We start from the raw sequence: 12,648 nt of genomic DNA, 5'->3' as shown, positions 1-12,648 counted from the left end.
GGGAAAATAGGAAGTCCACAAATCCTTGATGACCCATTTAAATGGCTAGGCGACCCAAATTTGGGTCGCGACCCAGGGGTTAAGAACCACTGCCTTAGACATTTCATCTCAAACACATTCAATTTCTGTCTCTCCGTCACTTTCATTCCCCACAACTCCGATCCATACATCACAATTGGGACAATCACTTTCTCATACAGAACTCTTTACATTCATGCCCAACCCTTTATTTTTTACTACTCCCTTAACTGCCCCCAACACTTTGCATCCTTCATTCACTCCCTGACATACATCTGCTTCCACTCACATTTTCTCTTGTCATAAATCAAGAAGGTTTTTTAAATGATGGAAAGGATAGAGAAGCAGGAAATTTTATCGACATATATAGGAAAAAATATTTGTTAATTAATGAATATATAAAATGTAGACATGCATCGACTTTGTCATTCATAAACTTCCGTTACTCTCTGGGTCACTTTCTATCTGACTTGTCGTTTTTTTACTACTGCTGTAAAGGAGTAGTGGAATTTTAAGATGTACGTTGGAAAGTATAGAAATAATATATTGTATGATGATTGAATTAGCTTTGTACTTACCTTTGTATTCACTTTACAGGCTGATTGATTAAGGAGTCGGATTGATTAAGGAGTCGAAACAAAGTATGAACGTCATCCATGGTGAGTGTTCCGCTTTTATGTTTTCCTTCTGCATTTACTTCCTTTATACTTTGCTTTCGTGTTTTCTTCTATAAGGTCTAAAATTTGAGAGGTTAAAGTCATGGAATGAGAGAAAACTTTAAATTATTTAAATTTTGCCAAGGCCAATGTTTCTGCAGCACAGAGTGCAGGCCTTGTTTAGTAAACTTGCCTTGTAAGTAATTTTTCTACTAATGTGACATTTAAAGAAAGTTTGGCAATTTCTATTTCTTCCATTCTACTCTACTCATCCTTACTGTCATCTCAACTTAGCTTAAAGTAACCTAACTTGACGATCCAGTATCTCTCCAATGTAAGGTAAATAATGCTTTTGTCTTCTACTTCCACATATGCTTTTGTACAATTGAGGCCTCTTAAACTACCGCCTCAATAAAAAGCAAGTAGTCCAATGCACGTTATGACACCTTCTGTATAGTCTGCCCCCATTATTATTACAGTATTATTATTATTATTATTATTATTATTACTACTACTACTAATACTAGTGTTAGCTAAGCTACAACCTCTTTTTTGAAGAGCAGGGCGGTATAAGTCCAAGAGTTTCAATAGGAAAATATTGCCCAGTGAGGAAAGAGAAGTAATGAACAATTAAAACACTTGAGGAACAGTAACAACATTAAAACATATCTTTCATATATAAACTATAAGAAGAGATTGATGTCAGCCTGTTCAACATAAAAACATTCGCTGTAAATTTAAATTTTTGAAATTCCCCCGATTCAACTACAGTACCTGACTAAAAATATCATTCTACAGCATAGTCAGTTAGAATAAGACTTCTAGTATACTATAAAGTATTGAGCCTTATGCTGCAGAAGGCATAGCCATTAGATTTAACCTTAACCTTGGCAACATTCTTGTTAGTATTGTTTTCCTTTGCTATTTTTGTCATTATCTTTCTATTATGTAATGATTTTCAGTCGCCATGTCTCGGTTCCACCTTTTTCACATTGCTGCCTTCACTTTTATATATTTAATATTTACACTTCAACTACACGAATGGTTTGTTCAGAAACTCATTTTTAAAACTGAGATTTAGATTCTAGAACAAGAAATATCCCTAACTTTTTCCTGTTAATTTTGGCGGGTGAATGTTTTTAAGAATCCCCAGTGTTAGGCTTTAGCCCAAATTCCGTAAATCAAAAAGCAATTTTTTAGGTTTTTTCTATTTTCCTTTGCTTATATACTCATCATATGTACTCACCCTACTGATAGGTCATTATTTAATAGTAAAAGGTGCACTTTTTATTTCATGACTGCCACTTTTTTTTTTTTTTTTTTTTACTGCACCCTAACTACTGCTCACAACCAATTTCTCCAAGTTAACAGAAATGCTCTATTGCTTATTATCACAGCAGGGTTTTCAATTGTTTTCCCTTTTATTTTTTTTTTTATATATATATTTTATTCAATAGAGATTACATAATGTAATGCACATCATGTGACACCATCTGTTAACTCAGTACCTTGACCACAATTGCTATATAACTTTCTTGATTTTGGTTTTTATTTATTTATTTTTTTTTTTTTTGGCTGCTGCTTTAGTCAACATCCCATTTGTTTATCATTACTTCACATAAATTTTCAATCTTCTCCTTTCCATTCCACCTATCAATCATTACTCGACATCCACACTTCACTTGAGACATTTGTTCAACCATCCATTTATACATAACTCCCCCTCCCGGATTTCCACATTCAGTTCTATGCTTGTATCAATCATTAGCACAAATCCTGCCAACGATCTTGCTTTGCCTATTCCTAAACTCACAAATACTATATGAATTACCTAGTAACTTCCATCGATCATACAGCTTCCATTACTCCATGTACCTGGTTTACATTGACCCTCTAGTTTATTCTTGCTCGTTTTCATTCTTGACGTTCTCCTTTTGCAAAGGCTTTTCTACACCTTCACATATTGTAAAGTTCCTTTTCTTTGTCTTCAAAGGATCATTGGCATTCATCCATTCAAATTCCCATTCACAGTTCATTTTCTCTTCTCATAACTTAACTCTGGTAAAGCTTGCTTCCACTTTTATTTCTTTGCTCTTTGCATCACTCCATACCATAACTTTGTCTCAGGCCTACTCTACCTTAATATGGTAGCCTGTTCAAAGCCTCCTTGCTTGGTGACATGCTGGACTAGGGTTTGAGACCAGCTCAAGCACAATAGTTTCTTGTAGTGTCTGCAAGCCCAATATCCTTTTGAGCTAAGGATGGGGTTTTGGGAGAGCCTAGATGTGTACCCTCTGAGTAGCAGCCATTGCCTTGCCTTGCCTTGCCCTTCTTGGTCCTTGCTTGGTTAGAGAGAGGCTTGGGCATTGGTCATATGTATATATGGTCAACCTCTAGGGCATTGTCACTGTTCCTTACCTCTACCGTTCATGAGTGACCTTTAAACCTTGAAACTATGTCAACATAACACTTGCATTACTTCCATCTTGAAAACTTTTAAACCAACCCCTGCATTAATTCCATGTTAACTATTAATTAGTTCTTAATTTCACTCAAACTATCATTTGGTTAAAATATGTCTATCAACTTCTCATCCTCCCATTTGTATTGTTTAATTTTACAAGTTATTACTAGGCATCCAAAAACATACATTCTATCCTCTTGCCTGCAGAAGAGTACTTTGTCACTGAATCTTCCCTCTCCCTCACCCCTTTGCTTGTGTACCTCTCCAGTTTTACATTCACGTATCCATACTCATATGTAACACACAGTACTTTGGATAATCCACATTCTCTCTCTCTCTCTCTCTCTCTCTCTCTCTCTCTCTCTCTCTCTCTCTCTCTCTCTCTCTCTCTCTCTCTCGTAACACCCCTCACTTCACTTTGGACCCATTCTCTTCTCTAAAATATCATTACTCCCATTAATACCTGGTTTTGTGAGACATTTCAACTTCAAACTACATCCTCTACAGTATGGACTTTCCCCACTCCATATATTTCCTTTACTCTACACTCCTATCACTCCTTAAGTAAATCTAACTCTTAGTAAATCACACAACCCCACTATATTCATTTCCTGTACTAGATTTACAATCATACCATTCTCCTTCAAAATCTAATGCCGTACATAGAAATAACCTCCTCCAGTATTGATTAAAGCATACATTTCTACCCATCTTCACTAAAACTGTTCACATTTTTCATGGAAACCCTTTTTTCACCCCTTCAGAATATGCATTCCTTTTTAAGCTGGATCCCTTTGTCCTGACATTCCATTTTTTTATTTACTGTACCTTTGAATCCATAGCTCATGACACCCTTTTTCAAATACTGTACTGTACCTTTGAATCCCTAACTCATGACATTTGCTTTTTCAAATACTGGACCTTTGAATCCCTAACTCATGACATTTGCTTTTTCAATATTAATCTTACCCGATGATCATGTAGCTGTCAACTCTGTTGCCCGACAGAAATCTACGGTCGGGATACGCCAGCGATCGCTATACAGGTGGGGGTGTACACAACAGCGCCATCTGTGAGCAGGTACTCAAGTACTTCTTGTCAACAAGAACTCAATTTTTCCTCTGTCGTGCCTCCGGCTAGACCTACTTGGATACGCTGTTGATTCTGGAGTTATTGTTCACGATTTGGTGATGTATTTGCTCTAGAGTTTAGCCTTCGCTATTCAGGAAGCTTTATCATTAGCTTAGCAAGCTTTTGGAATTAATTTGATTTAATTATGGTGACGAAGAGAGTATGGACTCTCTTTCACTTTTAAATGGCCGACCCTTCCCTTAGACGGAAGTGTTGGTGTCGAAGAGAGTATAGACTCTCTTTCACTTTTTATTTTATATCTCTCCGCCATTTATAGGCCTCTTCGATTAACTTTCCTTTTATTATAAACTTATAAAAATTATTTTTTATGTTTGTTTATATGCGACCTTTCCTAATAGTAGGCGGTCCTTACTTGGAACCGAAGTTAATTAACATTGAGCTCGTCATATCGTTTTTCCTGTTAAGAATTTATGCTATTTTAATTTTAATGTTTTTGAAAGAATTTCTTTGATAGTCTCGTACTGTTTTCAAAGTTGAACTAACGTTTTGTTTAGTCTCCGCAGTTGTTGACGTTCAGAACGTTCAACTTGCGCTCTATCGTTACGATAGAGAGAGAGTTTTTCACGGTTTCACGTTGCAGTAAGAGTAAACCGATTCTAGCGTTTCGTTCATTCTTTCTTAGCTTAAATGGTTTTAATTCTAATAAAGGAACTTTTTATTTGGGAAACCTTTCAGTTTTTTTCCTTTAACATATAATTGGGCTCATCTCTCAGGTTTTAAGTCAAGAGAGAGAGAGAGAGAGATAGAGACGGAGGGAGAGAGAGGAGGATAAACGTTTCGTTCAAGCGGGTAACGTTGTTCTCGTTTTTTGCTCTTCTCCCTAGTCGATTTAGGGGAAGAAGGTAAAACGTTTCTAGAGTTTTATTCTTGTTCCCAGGCTTTATGCGGTGAGAGATTTTAAACGTAGTTTATTTGATCTAGTGTTTAGTCTCTTTTCCAGCCACTGAATTCTTTATCTTTCATTATGTTTTTCTGTTACATTGTAATACTGTTTTTGCAATTACTACCTTTTAATGAAGGATAGGATTGCGTGTTTCAGGTACAAACCACTTAAAGTTTCGAGTTCAGTGAAATAAGTGCAAACAGAAAATCAAAAGTGATAAAGTGATATGCGCAAAGTGTTACAGTGTTGCGTTCGAGGGTTCGTCTGTTCGTGCCAGTTGTTCACCTAGTCCGATACCTCTTACAAGCTCCCAAGCCCAGGGGAGAAGTAATGTCGAAGGACTTATGGGTTCCTCAGGCCTTGATCGACGAACAGACGTTTCCCTCCGTGGTTTCGGGTGTATCTACACACGTTGCCGACGTGATCGCCCCACCCACACAAAGACGAGAGAGCCCATTTTTTCCTCGTCTGCGGAAGAGGTTTCTCGCAGAAACCATGGACCAAATCTTGCAGCTTTTAAGTACAAGTCGGTCCCTTCCGCGCAAGTCCAACGGCCTAGGTGTAGCCACTGGGTCAGTTCGGACTCGCTGCAGTACGACAACTGCACACCTCCTAAGAGAGGCTAGGTGGTACCGCAACAGGCAGTAACTCCGTCTGTTGCCGCACCAGCTGTTTTAGACCCTCAGTCACAACGGACAGTAGCTCCGTTTGTTGTTGTCTTTCATAGACCCTAGTGGTCCATGCTGCAGACTATACAGTCTCAGCTTGCTCCTTCATGCAGGAGTATCATGCTGGAAGGTTGACAATGCAGCCTGTTAACCTACAACCCGCCGAGGTTGTGCGCTCAGCAGATACTGCGGCTGCCTGCTCCCACCCTCCACCTGTGAGAGCTCCACCACCGATGCGCAGTCCACCCTGCCAGACGCATGTTCTTGCTGCACCATCTGCTAACATGCGTGAGCTACCGCATCAGCAGTGGGAAGGTTCTGTAGAGCTGCCGGGTTCCAGCACTATGCAGCATTCTCCGCAGCCCATGCAGCATGCTCTGCATACCTTACAGCATGCTCTGCATACCTTACAGCATGCTCTGCATACCTTACAGCATGCTCTGCATACCTTACGGCATGCTCTGCATACCTTACAGCATGCTCTGCATACCATACCGCATGCTCCTCAACCCACCGCAGCCCCTCCCACGCACCAGCACTCTGCTTTTGTCGTTGCCAGCTCCCACACTCAGACTGCGGAGAAGGTTGACGATGCACCCGTGGGCCTACACCTCCCACGGTTGTGCGCCCGGCATGGCTTCCTGCTCTCACACTCTTGTTGTGAGAGCTCCTCCACCCATGCACAGTCAACCCTGCCAGATGTATGATGACTCCCACACACAGAGCACTCCGTTGCCGTGCGGGAGCTACCACAAGCTGCCGTGTCTTGACACGGTGTGTCAGCCTCCGCAACACACTGTGGTTACCGCCACTCGCCAGCAGCAAACTAGTCAGGCAGGAGTTGAGGCTTCCCCACACAACTTTGGTTGTTGCCAACTCACAAACTGTCATGCAGTTACATGACGTTGCCTTCTGGTCTGCTACTTATACACCAGTGCTGTATGTCCTCACGCTCCTGTTGTGGTTGACAGTTCAGTTTTTGACAGTTCACAGACTGTCAAGCGGTTTCATAACGTTGCCTTCTGGTCTGCTGCTTTTGCACCAGTGAAACCCTCACTGAGAGAACTTAGCTTTTCTCGGATATGGTTCCTGTAGATGAGAAAGTGCTGTTCTCCCTCCTTCTGATATTCCCTTGAGGACTCTGTCATTTGGAGAGGAGCCTTAAGCTGCTTAGCCTCCTATGGACTTTGATTTAAGCATAACATGCTTCCAGGGAGGGTAAATGGTTCCGCATCAGTCGCTAACCCCGTCTGTTACCACACCTGCTCCCATAGACCTTGGGCTTGGTTGCAAGACATGCAGTCCAAGCTTAGTCCTTGATAGAGGATTTTTTACGGACGCTGAGGTATCCTACTCACGTCCGCCAGTTGAGATGGTTCCTCCACCGGTGCAACCCAGTGTGGGTTGACAGTCGCACGTTGATGTTATGCTACTCTCGGAGGTGGTTGTGGACGTTCAGTGTGTCACTGGGAAGACGTTCAACAACCAGCAGAGGTGTCTTGTTGTGACGCAGTGCGGCAACCTCAGCAACCCGATAAGGGGTTGTCTGTACTACCCAGACAGTCTAGACAGTTTCGGGTTGTCGCTGTTCTTCCTCGCTTCCCCATGGTTGACAGTTCACAGACTGTGCAGCAGTACCATGATCTTGTGTCCGGCTCCGTCACGCATCCACCAGTGCGACCGGATTCAGCGAGTCAGACGGTGCCCACTCCGTTGCCGTTTCCTCATCAGTTTCGGATGAGGAACCCTCTGATGAGGACATGGCTGAACAAGAAGATCAATCCCCAGCCCTGCTATCCATCCAGAAGATGCTGAAGAAGGAATACAGCCCTGTCAGGCTGTGGATGAGTCTGGTTAGGACACTGTCATCCGTGGTGCATTTGGTGTCACTTGGAAGACTACACCTCCGTCCTCTTCGGTTTCATCTAGCTCTTCACTGGAAAAGGACAAGACGCTAGAAGCGGTCTCGATCCCGGTTTCCGGAAGATAAGTCTGGTCTAACCTGAGGAAAGGACTTTATCAACCTTTTATAGGGTCTTCCCCTGACTGTTCAGACTCCCAACCACGTTCTCTTCTCAGACGCATCGGACGTAGACTGGGGTGCGACCTTAGGCGGTAGGGAATGCTCGGGATTTTGGAACTCGCGTCAAAGGACAATGCATTTTAACTGCAAGAAGCTTCTGGCAGTAAGTCTGACCTGGAAAAGCTTCAGGTCTCTCCTTCAAGACGAAGTCATGGAGGTCAACACGGACAACTCCCTGCTTTGATGTTCATCTCCTAGCAAGGAGGGACCTACTCTCTGACATGGTGCGAGTTCGCTAGTGACCTTCTCTCCTGTTCAACAGGTCTAGACTTTTCGCTAGTAACAAATTTCTTCCAAGGCAACTTGAATGTCTTAGCAGTTTGTCTCAGTAGGAAGGGACAATAATTCCAACATATTGGACCCTCCACAGAGATGTATGCAAGAGACTTTGGGTCACCTGGGGCCATCCAACCATAGATCTCTTCGCAACCTCGATGTCCAAGAGGCTCTCAACAGACCCAGCAGTGGTTCTTTTAGATGCCTTTCTACTAGATTAGTCTCATCTAGATCTTTATGCATTCCCTCCGTTCTAGTTTGTCAACAAGGTACTGCAGAAGTTCGCCTCTCTCGTTGGGACAAAGTTGACACTAGTTGCTTCCCTCTGGCCCGCGAGAGAATAACTTACCGAGGTACTTCGATGGCTAGTAGACGTTCCCAGAACTCTTCCCCTAAGGGTGGACCTGCTACGTCTGCCACGCGTAGAAGGTACTCCAAGGCCTCCACGCTCTTCGTCTCACTGCCTTCAGAGTATCGAAAGACTCTCGAGAACTAGAGGTTTTTCGAAGGTGGCTACCAGAGCGATTGTTAGAGCAAGGAGAACATCCACCCTTAGAGTCTACCAATCGAAGTGGGGAATCTTCCTAAACTGGTGCAAGTCAGTATCCGTATCCTCGACCAGTACCTCTGTAACTCAAATAGCTGACTTCCTCTTATATCTGAGAAAAGAGCGATCTCTTTCAGCTCCCACTTTCAAGGGTTACAGAAGCATGTTGGCATCAGTCTTCCGTCACAGAGGCTTAGATCTTTTTAACAATAAAGATCTACAGGACCTCCTTAAGTCTTTTGAGACCACGAAGGAGCGTCGTTTGGTTACACCTGGTTGGAATTTAGACGTGGTTCTAAGATTCCTTATGTTAGACAGGTTCGAACCACTTCAATCAGCCTCCCTGAAAGATCTCACCTTTAAGACTCTTTTCCTGATATGCTTTACCAGCTAAAAGAGTCAGTGAGATTCATGCCTTCAGCAAGAACATCGGATTTTCATCCGAAACGGCTACATGTTCTACATCTTGGTTTTCTAGCCAAACACGAGCTGCCTTCTCGGCCTTGACCAATATCGTTCGTTATTCCAAACTTATCGATATGGTTGGAAAGAAACTAGAAAGAGTATTATGTCCTGTAGAGCTCTTAAGTTCTTTTTTAAAAACCTTTATGAGGCCCGTCTGAAGCTTTATGGTGTTCAGTTAAGAATTCATCTTTGCCTATGTCGGAGAATTCTTTATCCTATTATTTTCAGACTGTTAATACGAGAAGCTCATTCCCTCCTGAATGAGGAAGACCAAGCTTGGCTGAAGGTAAGGACACACGAAGTTAGAGCTATCACAACTTCCGTGACCTTTTAATAAAATAGATCTCTGCAAAATATGTTCGACGCAACCTTTTGGAAAAGCTAATCAGTGTTCGCGTCTTTTATCTTAAGAATGTCCAGTCTCTTTACGAGAACTGCTACACTCTGGGACCATTCGTAGCAACGAGTGCAGTAGTGGTGGGGGCTCCACCACTACAATTCCCTAATTCCAGAACCTTTTTAATCTTTCTCTTGAAATATTTCTGGGTTGTCCGGAAGGCTAAGAAGCCTTCCGCATCCTGGTTGATTTGGCGGGTGGTCAAATTCTTTCTTGAGAAGCGCCTAGATTAGAGGTTGTGATGAGGTCCTTTAGTATGGGTTGCAGCCCTTAATACTTCAGCACCTAGGAGTCGCTCAGCATCCTAAGAGGATCGCTAGGCTCAGTAAGGAAGACGTACTTAAAAAGGCAGAGTAATGGTTCAAGTCGACTTCCTTACCAGGTACTTATTTATTTTATGTTTGTTATTTTGAATAACGGCTAAAATAAGATACGGGATACTTAGCTTCTTTGTTAACATGTATGCTGGTCTCCACCCACCACCCTGGGTGTGAATCAGCTACATGATCATCGGGTAAGATTAATATTGAAAAATGTTATTTTCATTAGTAAAATAAATTTTTGAATATACTTACCCGATGATCATGAATTTAAGGACCCGCCCTTCCTCCCCATAGAGAACCAGTGGACCGAGGAGAAAATTGAGTTCTTGTTGACAAGAAGTACTTGAGTACCTGCTCACAGATGGCGCTGTTGTGTACACCCCCACCTGTATAGCGATCGCTGGCGTATCCCGACCGTAGATTTCTGTCGGGCAACAGAGTTGACAGCTACATGATCATCGGGTAAGTATATTCAAAAATTTATTTTACTAATGAAAATAACATTTTTCAAATACTGTACCTTTGAATCCCTAACTCATGACATTCGCTTTTTCAAATACTGTACCTTTGAATCCCTAACTTATGACATACGCTTTTTCAAATACTGTACCTTTGAATCCCTTTATCATGACATTCCCTTTTTTATCTACTGCACCTTTGAATCCCTAACTCATGACATTCACTTTTTCAAATACTGTACCTTTGAATCCCTAACTCATGACATTCACTTTTTCAAATGCTGTACCTTTGAATCCCTAACTTATGACATACGCTTTTTCAAATACTGTACCTTTGAATCCCTTTCGCATGACATTCCTTTTTTTATATACTGTACCTTTGAATCCCTTTATCATGACATTTGCTTTTTCAAATACTGTACCTTTGAATCCCTAACTCATGACATTCCCCTTTTCAAATACTGTACCTTTGAATCCCTAACTCATGACATTCGCTTTTTCAAATACTGCACCTTTGAATCCCTTTATCATGACATTCGCTTTTTCAAATACTGCACCTTTGAATCCCTTTATCATGACATTCGCTTTTTCAAATACTGCACCTTTGAATCCCTTTATCATGACATTCGCTTTTTCAAATACTGCACCTTTGAATCCCTTTATCATGACATTCGCTTTTTCAAATACTGCACCTTTGAATCCCTTTATCATGACATTCGCTTTTTCAAATACTGCACCTTTGAATCCCTTTATCATGACATTCGCTTTTTCAAATACTGCACCTTTGAATCCCTTTATCATGACATTCGCTTTTTCAAATACTGCACCTTTGAATCCCTTTATCATGACATTCGCTTTTTCAAATACTGCACCTTTGAATCCCTTTATCATGACATTCGCTTTTTCAAATACTGCACCTTTGAATCCCTTTATCATGACATTCGCTTTTTCAAATACTGTACCTTTGAATCCCTAACTCATGACATTCGTTTTTTCAAATACTGTACCTTTGAATCCCTTTATCATGACATTCGCTTTTTCAAATACTGTACCTTTGAATCCCTTTATCATAACATTCCCTTTTTTATCTACTGCACCTTCAATTCTAAACATTTTCTTAATAATGTCTGCTATCCTTTCTTTAATTATTTCCATCTTTTTTCTGCACCTTCTGCTCTTCACATTTTCTTAATGTATGCTATACTTTTTTTCATTATTTCCGTCTTCTTTTTCTGCACCCTCAATTCTTCATATTTTTTTAATGTATGCAATCCTTTCTTTCATTATTTCCATCTTTTTCTGTACTTTGAATTCTAAACATTTTCTTAATAATGTGTGCCATCCTTTATTCCATTATTTCTGTCTTCTTTTTTTGCACCTTCAATTCTAATCATTTTCTTGGTAATGTATGCTCTCCTTTCTTTCATTACTTCCATTTTTTCTGCACCTTCAATTTTTCACATTTTCTTAATGTATACTATCCTATCTTTCATTATTTCCTTTGAGGTTTTCACGGAACCCCTTGTGTTTTTTTGTCCCTTTCAGTAACCTCCTCAGTGCTTGTTTTCCTTCCCAAATATTTCAGCCTTATTTGATCTCCTCCATAGTTCATTTCTCAAAGCCTTCAATTCATCTTCCATGCCACACTTCCAAACCGTAAAATATAAGCTCACTCACACTATCCTTTTTGGACCCAGTTGAGTGGGAGCCCAATGAGTAATGTCCATGTTAGGTCTGATATATTATATTTATTATTATTATTACTTGCTAAGCTACAACCCTAGTTGGAAATACAGGATGCTATAACCCCAGGTACTCCAACAGGGAAAATAGCAGTATTGAAATTTATTGGGATCAGAAGTAATCATACATTTACTTAAATTTTTTTCTTTATTTTCCTGGTTGTCCACTTATATAGTCCCTTTCATACACTCTTACCATCAATAATAATTTTGAAATTGACTCTCATACAGTACTATCTTTTTAACCCTTTTTCCCCCAAAGGACGTACTGGTACGTTTCACAAAACTCGTCCCTTTTCCCCCCATGGACGTACCGGTACTTCCTTGCAAAAAACTGCTATTTAAATTTTTTTTGCATATTTTTGATAATTTTTTGAGAAACTTCAGGCATTTTCCAAGAGAATGAGACCAACCTGACCTCTCTATAACAAAAATTAAGGCTGTTAAAGTAATTTTGAAAAAATATATTGCAAAATGTGCTTGGGAAAAAAAAAACCCCTTGAGGTTAAGGGTTAG

At 40.7% G+C, this 12,648-nt stretch overlaps 1 long non-coding RNA gene across 1 annotated transcript in view; it reads left to right on the top strand.

The window, feature by feature from the left end:
• LOC137660141 (uncharacterized) overlaps window positions 1-12,648 on the top strand; it is a 184,549-nt gene that overhangs the window by 124,212 nt on the left and 47,689 nt on the right. The window contains exon 8 of the long non-coding RNA XR_011047621.1: window positions 616-677. This is a non-coding gene — a long non-coding RNA (uncharacterized lncRNA). The remainder of the gene's footprint in view (window positions 1-615; window positions 678-12,648) is intronic.

The sequence above is a fragment of the Palaemon carinicauda genome, chromosome 20 (assembly GCF_036898095.1).
Source record: "Palaemon carinicauda isolate YSFRI2023 chromosome 20, ASM3689809v2, whole genome shotgun sequence".
In the NCBI taxonomy this organism is placed as follows: Eukaryota; Metazoa; Arthropoda; class Malacostraca; order Decapoda; family Palaemonidae; genus Palaemon; species Palaemon carinicauda.
Note: the sequence above shows the minus strand (reverse complement) of the source record. Positions and strands in the feature narration are given on the sequence as shown.